General features: G+C 45.3%; 1 protein-coding gene across 3 annotated transcripts in view; it reads left to right on the top strand.

Moving 5' to 3' along the window:
- LOC140455173 (uncharacterized) overlaps positions 1-10,543 on the top strand; it is a 459,457-nt gene that overhangs the window by 408,868 nt on the left and 40,046 nt on the right. The gene's annotated exons all lie outside the window — the stretch shown is intronic.

Here is a 10,543-nt window from a genome sequence, read left to right as displayed (position 1 = left end):
CCCCTCCCCCACCCTCTGAAACCCAATCCCCCTCCCCCTCCCCCACCCTCTGAAACCCAATCCCCCTCCCCCTCCCCCACCCTCTGAAACCCAATCCCCCTCCCCCTCCCCCACCCTCTGAAACCCAATCCCCCTCCCCCTCCCCCACCCTCTGAAACCCAATCCCCCTCCCCCTCCCCCACCCTCTGAAACCCAATCCCCCTCCCCCTCCCCCACCCTCTGAAACCCAATCCCCCTCCCCCTCCCCCACCCTCTGAAACCCAATCCCCCTCCCCCTCCCCCACCCTCTGAAACCCAATCCCCCTCCCCCTCCCCCACCCTCTGAAACCCAATCCCCCTCCCCCTCCCCCACCCTCTGAAACCCAATCCCCCTCCCCCTCCCCCACCCTCTGAAACCCAATCCCCCTCCCCCTCCCCCACCCTCTGAAACCCAATCCCCCTCCCCCTCCCCCACCCTCTGAAACCCAATCCCCCTCCCCCTCCCCCACCCTCTGAAACCCAATCCCCCTCCCCCTCCCCCACCCTCTGAAACCCAATCCCCCTCCCCCTCCCCCACCCTCTGAAACCCAATCCCCCTCCCCCTCCCCCACCCTCTGAAACCCAATCCCCTCCCCCACCCCCACCCTCTGAAACCCAATCCCCCTCCCCCACCCTCTGAAACCCAATCCCCCTCCCCCTCCCTCTGAAACCCAATCCCCCTCCCCCTCCCCCACCCTCTGAAACCCAATCCCCCTCCCCCTCCCCCACCCTCTGAAACCCAATCCCCCTCCCCCTCCCCCACCCTCTGAAACCCAATCCCCCTCCCCCTCCCCCACCCTCTGAAACCCAATCCCCCTCCCCCTCCCTCTGAAACTCAATCCCCCCCCCCCACCACCCTCTGAAACTCAATCCCCCCCTCCCCCCCACACCCTTTGAAACTCAATCCCCCCCTCCCCCCCACCCTCTGAAACTCAATCCCGTTACCAATAAATGACAATGCAGCATATTCCTTAACGATCCTGTCAACCTGGTGGGAACTTTCAGGGATTTATGTCCCTGGACACCACGGTCTCTCTGTTTATCTAGATTTCTCCCATTAGCCCGGCCCTCTGAATTCCTGTAACTTCCTCTAAAGTGAAGTCCCTGACACTTTTCCACATTAAACTCCACTGGCCACCCCTCAGCCCAGCTCTGTATCTTATAGCCCCAGTCCCAGCCCCCAGCCCCAGGCCCCCAGCCCCCAGCCCCAGCCCTCAGCCCCAGCCCCTAGGCCCCCAGGCCCCAGCCCCAGCCCCCCAGGCCCCCAGGCCCCCAGCCCCAGCCCCCAGGCCCCCAGCCCCAGCCACATTCCCAGCCCCAGCCCCCAGCCCCCAGCCCCAGCCACATTCCCAGCCCCAGCCCCCAGCCCCCAGCCCCAGCCACATTCCCAGCCCCAGCCCCAGCCCCCAGGCCCCCAGCCCCAGGCCCCTAGCCCCAGCCCCAGGCCCCCAGCCCCAGGCCCCAGCCCCCAGGCCCCAGCCCCAGGCCCCCAGCCCCAGCCCCCCAGCCCCCAGCCACATTCCCAGCCCCAGCCCCCAGCCCCATTCCCAGCCCCAGCCCCCAGCCCCAGCCACATCCCCAGCCCCCAGCCCCCAGCCACATTCCCAGCCCCCAGCCACATTGCCAGCCCTCAGCCCCAGCCACAGCCCCCCAGGCCCCCAGCCACATTCCCAGCCCCCCGGCCCCCAGCCCCCCAGCCCCCCAGGCCCCAGGCCCCCAGCCCCCCAGCCCCCAGCCCCCAGCCACATTCCCAGCCCCAGCCCCCCAGGCCCCAGCCCCCAGTCCCAGGCCCCCAGCCCCCAGCCCCCCAGGCACCCAGCCCCCCGCCCCCGGCCCCCAGCCCCCCAGGCCCCCTGCCCCCCGCCCCAGCCCCCAGGCCCTCAGCCCCCCGCCCCCAGGCCCTCAGCCCCCCGCCCCCAGCCCCCAGGCCCTCAGCCCCAGCCCCAGCCCCCCGGCCCCCAGCCCCCCCAGCCCCCAGTCCCCAGCCCCCCAGTCCCCAGGCCCCCAGTCCCCAGGCCCCCAGCCCCCCCAGGCCCCCTGCCCCCCGCCCCAGCCCCCAGCCCCTCAGCCCCCCGCCCCCAGCCCCTCAGCCCCCCGCCCCCAGCCCCCAGGCCCTCAGCCCCAGCCCCCCAGCCCCAGCCCCCCCAGCCCCAGCCCCAGCCCCAGCCCCCCAGCCCCCCGGCCCCCAGCCCCCAGCCCCCCAGTCCCCAGGCCCCCAGTCCCCAGGCCCCCAACCCCCAGTCCCCAGCCCCCCAGTCCCCAGCCCCCCAGCCCCCCAGTCCCCAGGCCCCCAGCCCCTCAGCCCCCAGCCCCCCAGGCCCCCAGCCCCCAGCCACATTCCCAGCCCCCCAGGCCCCCAGCCCCCAGCCCCAGGCCCCCAGCCCCCCGCCCCCAGCCCCCCGCCCCCCAGCCCCTAGCCCCCAGTCCCAGGCCCCCAGCCCCAGCCCCAGCCCCAGGCCCCCAGCCCCCAGTCCCCAGCCCCTCAGCCCCAGCCCCCCAGCCCCCAGGCCCCCAGCCCCCAGGCCCCCAGCCCCCAGCCCCCAGTCCCAGGCCCCCAGCCCCCAGTCCCAGGCCCCCAGCCCCCAGCCCCCAGCCACATTCCCAGCCCCCAGGCCCCAGCCACATTCCCAGCCCCCAGCCACATTCCCAGCCCCCAGGCCCCCAGCCCCCAGCCACATTCCCAGCCCCCAGCCCCCAGCCACATTCCCAGCCCCCAGGCCCCCAGCCCCCAGCCCCCAGTCCCAGCCACAGTCACCGCGAGGTTTAGTTTTGCTGCAAAATCACTTTTTAAATAAATTCCTCTCTGACCTGGAATGTGCTGCTGCTGCTGGGCGCCGCCATCTTGCTGACCGTCAACCCGGAAGCTCTCCCTGTGGGGCGCGGCTGCTTTACCTACGTCTGGCCGCAGGTGGCGATGTCGGTGGAGGGCAGGTCTTTCCCAATGGGCCAGAACCAGTTCCTCATCTATCACCCATATTAGATAACCAATAATCAATATTAAACAATTATAATCAATATTAGATAACCAATAATCAATATTAAACAATTATAATCAATATTAAACAATTATAATCAATATGAAACAATTAATAATCCATATTAGATAACCAATAATCAATATTAAACAATTATAATCAATATTAAACAATTATAATCAATATGAAACAATTAATAATCCATATTAGATAACCAATAATCAATATTAAACAATTATAATCAATATTAAACAATTATAATCAATATTAGATAACCAATAATCAATATTAAACAATTATAATCAATATTAAACAATTAATAATCCATATTAGATAACCAATAATCAATATTAAACAATTATAATCAATATTAAACAATTAATAATCCATATTAGATAACCAATAATCAATATTATACAATTATAATCAATATTAAACAATTATAATCAATATTAAACAATTAATAATCCATATTAGATAACCAATAATCAATATTAAACAATTATAATCAATATTAAACAATTATAATCAATATGAAACAATTAATAATCCATATTAGATAACCAATAATCAATATTAAACAATTATAATCAATATTAAACAATTATAATCCATATTAGATAACCAATAATCAATATTAAACAATCATAATCAATATTAAACAATTAATAATCCATATTAGATAACCAATAATCAATATTAAACAATTATAATCAATATTAAACAATTATAATCAATATTAGATAACCAATAATCAATATTAAACAATTATAATCAATATTAGAGAACCAATAATCAATATTAAACAATTATAATCAATATTAAACAATTATAATCAATATGAAACAATTAATAATCCATATTAGATAACCAATAATCAATATTAAACAATCATAATCAATATTATACAATTATAATCCATATTAGATAACCAATAATCAATATTAAACAATTATAATCAATATTAAACAATTAATAATCCATATTAGATAACCAATAATCAATATTAAACAATTATAAGCAATATTAAACAATTATAATCCATATTAGATAACCAATAATCAATATTAAACAATTATAATCAATATTAGAGAACCAATAATCAATATTAAACAATTATAATCAATATTAAACAATTAATAATCCATATTAGATAACCAATAATCAATATTAAACAATTATAATCAATATTAAACAATTAATAATCCATATTAGATAACCAATAATCAATATTATACAATTATAATCCATATTAGATAACCAATAATCAATATTAAACAATTATAATCAATATTAAACAATTAATAATCCATATTAGATAACCAATAATCAATATTAAACAATTATAATCAATATTAAACAATTAATAATCCATATTAGATAACCAATAATCAATATTATACAATTATAATCAATATTAAACAATTATAATTAATATTAAACAATTAATAATCCATATTAGATAACCAATAATCAATATTAAATAATTATAATCAATATTAAACAATTATAATCCATATTAGATAACCAATAATCAATATTAAACAATTACAATCAATATTAAACAATTATAATCCATATTAGATAACCAATAATCAATATTAAACAATTATAATCAATATTAGAGAACCAATAATCAATATTAAACAATTATAATCAATATTAAACAATTAATAATCCATATTAGATAACCAATAATCAATATTATACAATTATAATCCATATTAGATAACCAATAATCAATATTAAACAATTATAATCAATATTAAACAATTAATAATCCATATTAGATAATCCATAATCAATATTAAACAATTATAATCAATATTAAACAATTAATAATCCATATTAGATAACCAATAATCAATATTATACAATTATAATCAATATTAAACAATTATAATCAATATGAAACAATTAATAATCCATATTAGATAACCAATAATCAATATTAAATAATTATAATCAATATTAAATAATTATAATCAATATTAAACAATTAATAATCCATATTAGATAACCAATAATCAATATTAAACAATTCATAATCAATATTAAACAATTATAATCAATATTAAACAATTAATAATCCATATTAGATAACCAATAATCAATATTAAATAATTATAATCAATATTAAACAATTAATAATCCATATTAGATAACCAATAATCAATATTAAACAATTATAATCAATATTAGATAACCAATAATCAATATTAAACAATTATAATCAATATTAAACAATTAATAATCCATATTAGATAACCAATAATCAATATTAAACAATTCATAATCAATATTAAACAATTATAATCCATATTAGATAACCAATAATCAATATTAAACAATTCATAGTCAATATTAAACAATTATAATCCATATTAGATAACCAATAATCAATATTAAACAATTCATAATTAATATTAAATAATTAATAATCAATATTAAACAATTAATAATCCATATTAGATAATCAATAATCATATTGAACAGTCAGTAACATATTAAATGATCAGCATTAAATTATCAATTTAATGCTGATAATTTTATAATCAATAACTTCACTAATGATTTTATTATTGTGGGAGATTGGAAATGTTGTTTTTGCAGGTGGGGGAGGGGGTGTAGTGGGGGGGAAGGGAAGGGGAACATTATACAAATGGTCAGGGAATTCTTGTCGAATGTAGCATGTAGCATACTTAAGGTTCAGACTTTAATGGATATAGAGGGTCTTTTAAAGAAAATAGTTTTAAGCAGGAAATAACTATGAGGGGTTGTAGCTGACCACAAAAAGAAGCAGCAGGGGCATTTCACAATAAAGCTTATAGTATGATAAGAGAAACTGGATCAAAGAACAAGCTGTAAGAAACAAGGAACAAAGAATCCAGACAACAACAGCAGGATGGCCAGATAAGAAAATAACTAACAAGTGAGGTAATCGGCTTATGATAGAATGGGAAAAGGGAGGCGTGATTCCGCAACTTGTAAACTAAATAAGAATGCTAACAGGCTCTGTTTTCGCACACACTTCTGCTTGAATTGCAGAAGCGTCCAGTTCTTGCAAGGCTGCAATAAATTGTTCTTGTTTCCAAGGCTTTGTCTCAGGCTGATTGATTTGTGAGTGAGTTCTGTTTCTCACATTATCAATACGAAAAATCCCCCCATGGGGAGATGTCCCAGGTCCTGTTTAATGATCAATAATGGATTATCAATAACAATAGTCTTTGTCTATGACCCTGTGGAACTGAGTCCAAGATGCTGCACCCAAACCCCCTCTCCTACTCTCCCAGCTGACACCTTTGGGTGCTCCTGGTCTGGTCCCATCCCTGGTCAATAGGGGCCTCTGGTGGTACTTTGGAAGAACTACAGCTGCTGACTGCACAGGGTGGAACGCCTGATTGCAGAGCTGTGTGTCTGAGTGTGTTGGTGGAATGTGCCAGTGCACTTGTAATTACCTCCCATCAGTGCAGTTTCTCTCTCTTCCTCTCATTCACTTTCTCTCTCTCTCTCTCTCTCTCTCTCTCTCTCTCTCTCTGCGGCAATACTGCTTGACCTGCTGAATCTCTCTCGCAAGTTCTGGTATTCGATTCTTAAGCCTCCAAAGTTCCTTCTTTTATTAAACTAGATTTTCACGATGATTGCTAATTGTAAACTTACAATGTCCTCATGTTTTTATAAAACCCAAACTGTCTCCCATTTCTCAGGTACATTCGACTTTCTGTCACACCTCAATCAGATCTCTACCCCCACCTTCTAAACTTCATCAAGTACAGACCCAGAGTCCTCAACCAGTCCTCAAATGACAAGCCCTTCATCCCTATGGTCAAAGTTAAAAATCTCACAACACCAGGTTATAGTCCAACAGGTTTAATTGGAAGCACTAGCTTTCGGAGCACTGCTCCTTCATCAGGTGGTTGTGGAGGACACAATTGTAACGCAGAGAATTTATAGCAAACGTTTACAGTGTGATGTAACTGAGATGATACAGTGAAAAAGACCCTGATTGTTTGCTGAGTCTTTCATCTGTTCGAATACCCTGATGGTTTCACTTCTTTCATGGATAGGCTGGGCAGTGTGAAGGGTGGAGGGGTCAGTTACTGTGGGACACAGGTTCAGGGTGTGAGGGGGGGAGGGAGTTGAAAAGAGATGTGTGAGGCAGGTTTTTCACACAGAGGGTGGTGTGTGACTGGAACGTGCTGCCAGAGGGGGTGGTGGATACAGACACAGGAGCACCTGGACCGAGACAGGAATAGGAAGGGAATGGAGGGATATGGATCCTGTAAGGGAAGGCAGTTTCAGTATGGAAGGGCAAAATGTGGCAGCACAGGCTTGGAGGGCCGAAGGGCCTGTTCCTGTGCTGGAGTGTTCTTTGTTGTACATTCATTGCAGCATTTTGTCAAAGGCCTTCGGGAAATACAAATAGATCACATCGACCGGCTCTCCTTTGCCTAACCTGCTTGTTATGTCCTCAAAGGAATCCTACAGACCCGGCAGGCATTCTCTCCCATTGACAAAGTTGTGCTGACTCATAGAGTCATAGAGATGTACAGCACGGAAACAGACCCTTCAGTCCAACCTGTCCATGCCGACCAGATATCCCAACCCAATCTAGTCCCACCTGCCAGCACCCGGCCCATATCCCTCCAAACCCTTCCTATTCATAAACCCATCCAAATGCCTCTTAAATGTTGCAATTGTACCAGCCTCCACCACTTCCTCTGGCAGCTCATTCCATACACACACCACCCTCTGGGTGAAAAAGTTGCCCCTTAGGTCTCTTTTATATCTTTCCCCTCTCACCCTAAACCTATGCCCCTCTAGTTCTGGACTCCCCGACCCCAGGGAAAAGACTTTGTCTATTTATCCTATCCATGCCCCTCATAATGTTGTAAACCTCTATAAGGTCACCCCTCACCCTCCGACACTCCAGGGAAAACAGCCCCAGCCTGTTCAGTCTCTCCCTGTAGCTCAAACCCTCCAACCCGGCAACATCCTTGTAAATCTTTTCTGAACCCTTTCAAGTTTCACAACATCTTTCCGATTGGAAGGAGACCAGAATTGCACACAATATTCCAACAGTGACCTAACCAATGTCCTGTACAGCCACAACATGACCTCCCAACTCCTGTACTCAATACTCTGACCAATAAAGGAAAGCATACCAAACACCTTCTTCACTATCCTATCTACCTGCGACTCCACTTTCAAGGGGCTATGAACCTGTACTCCAAGGTCTCTTTGTTCAGCAACACTCCCTAGGACCTTACCATTAAGTGTATAAGTCCTGCTAAGATTTGCTTTCCCAAAATGCAGCACCTCGCATTTATCTGAATTAAACTCCATCTGCCACTTCTCAGCCCATTGGCCCATCTGGTCCAGATCCTGTTGTAATCTGAGGTAACCCACTTCGCTGTCCACTACACCTCCAATTTTGGTGTCATCTGCAAACTTACTAACTGTACCTCTTATGCTCGCATCCAAATCATTTATGTAAATGACAAAAAGTAGAGGGCCCAGCACCGATCCTTGTGGCACTCCACTGGTCACAGGTCTCCAGTCTGAAAAACAACCCTCCACCACCACCCTCTGTCTTCTACCTTTGAGCCAGTTCTGTATCCAAATGGCTATTTCTCCCTGTATTCCATGAGATTTAACGTTGCTAGTCAGTCTCCCATGGGGAACCTTGTTGAACGCCTTGCTGAAGTCCATATAGATCACATCTACTGCTCTGTCCTCATCAATCCTCTTTGTTACTTCTTCAAAAAACTCAATCAAGTTTGTGAGACATGATTTCCCATGCACAAAGCCATGTTGACTATCCCTAATCAGTCCTTGCCTTTCCAAATACATGTACATCCTGTCCCTCAGGATTCCCTCCAACAACTTGCCCACCACCGAGGTCAGGCTCACTGGTCTATAGTTCCCTGACTTGTCTTTACCGCCCTTCTTAAACAGTGGCACCATGTTTGCCAACCTCCAGTCTTCCGGTACCTGACCTGTGACCATTGATGATACAAATATCTCAGCAAGAGGCCGAGCAATCACTTTTCTAGCTTCCCACAGAGTTCTAGGCTACACCTGATCAGGTCCTGGGGATTTATCCATCTTTAACCATTTCAAGACATCCAGCACTTCCTCCTCTGTAATCTGAACATTTTGTAAGATGTCACCATCTATTTCCCTACAGTCTATATCTTCCATATCCTTTTCCACAGTAAATACTGATGCAAAATATTCATTTAGTATCTCCCCCATTTTCTGTGGCTCCACACAAGGCTGCCTTGCTGGTCTTTGAGGGGCCCTATTCTCTCCCTAGTTACCCTTTTGTCCTTAATATATTTGTAAAAACCCTTTGGATTCTCCTTAATTCTATTTGCCAAAGCTATCTCACGTCCCCTTTTTACCCTCCTGATTTCCCTCTTAAGTATACTCCTACTTCCTTTATACTCTTCTAAGGATTCACTCGATCTATCCTGTCTATACCTGACATATGCTTCCTTTTTTTTCTTAACCAAACCCTCAATTTCTTTAGTCATCCAGCATTCCCTATACCTACCAGCCTTCCCTTTCACCCTGACAGGACTATACTTTCTCTGGATTCTTGTTATCTCATTTCTGAAGGCTTCCCATTTTCCAGCCGTCCCTTTACCTGCAAACATCTGCCTCCAATCAGCTTTCGAAAGTTCTTGCCTAATACCGTCAAAATTGGCTTTCCTCCAATTTAGAACATCAACTTTTAGATCTGGTCTATCCTTTTCCATCACTATTTTAAAATGAATAGAATTACGGTTGCTGACCCCAAAGTGCTCCCCCACTGACACCACAGTCACCTGCCCTGTCTTATTTCCCAAGAGCAGGTCAATTTTGCACCTTCTCTAGTAGGTACATCCACATACTCAATCAGAAAATTGTCTTGTACGCACTTAAGAAGTTCCTCTCCATCTAAACCTTTAACACTATGGCAGTCCCAGTCGATGTTTGGAAAGTTAAAATCCCCTACCATATCTACCCTATTATTCTTACAGATAGCTGAGATCTCCTTACAAGTTTGTTTCTCAATTTCCCTCTGACTATTAGGGGGTCTATACAACAATTCCAATGAGGTGATCATCCCTTTCTTATTTCTCAGTTCCACCCAAATAACTTCCCTGGATGTATTTCCAGGAATATCCTCCCTCAGCACAGCTGTAATGCTATCCCTTATCAAAAATGTCACTCCCCCTCCTCTCTTGCCTCCCTTTCTATCCTTCCAGAAGCATTTGTATCCTGGAACATTAAGCTGCCAGTCCTGCCCATCCCTGAGCCATGTAATTGCTGTAATTGCTATGATATCCCAGTCCCATGTTCCTAACCATACCCTGAGTTCATCTGCCTTCCCTGTTAGGCCTCTTGCATTGAAATAAATGCAGTTTAATTTATTAGTCCTACCTTGTCCCTGCCTGCCCTGACTGTTTGACTCACTTCTGTTCTCAACTGTACCCATCTCAGATTGATCTCTTACCTCACTCTCACCCTGGGATCCCCCCCCACCCCATCTTACTGGTTTA

This window comes from Chiloscyllium punctatum, chromosome 30 (genome assembly GCF_047496795.1).
Source record: "Chiloscyllium punctatum isolate Juve2018m chromosome 30, sChiPun1.3, whole genome shotgun sequence".
NCBI lineage: Eukaryota > Metazoa > Chordata > Chondrichthyes > Orectolobiformes > Hemiscylliidae > Chiloscyllium > Chiloscyllium punctatum.
Note: the sequence above shows the minus strand (reverse complement) of the source record. Positions and strands in the feature narration are given on the sequence as shown.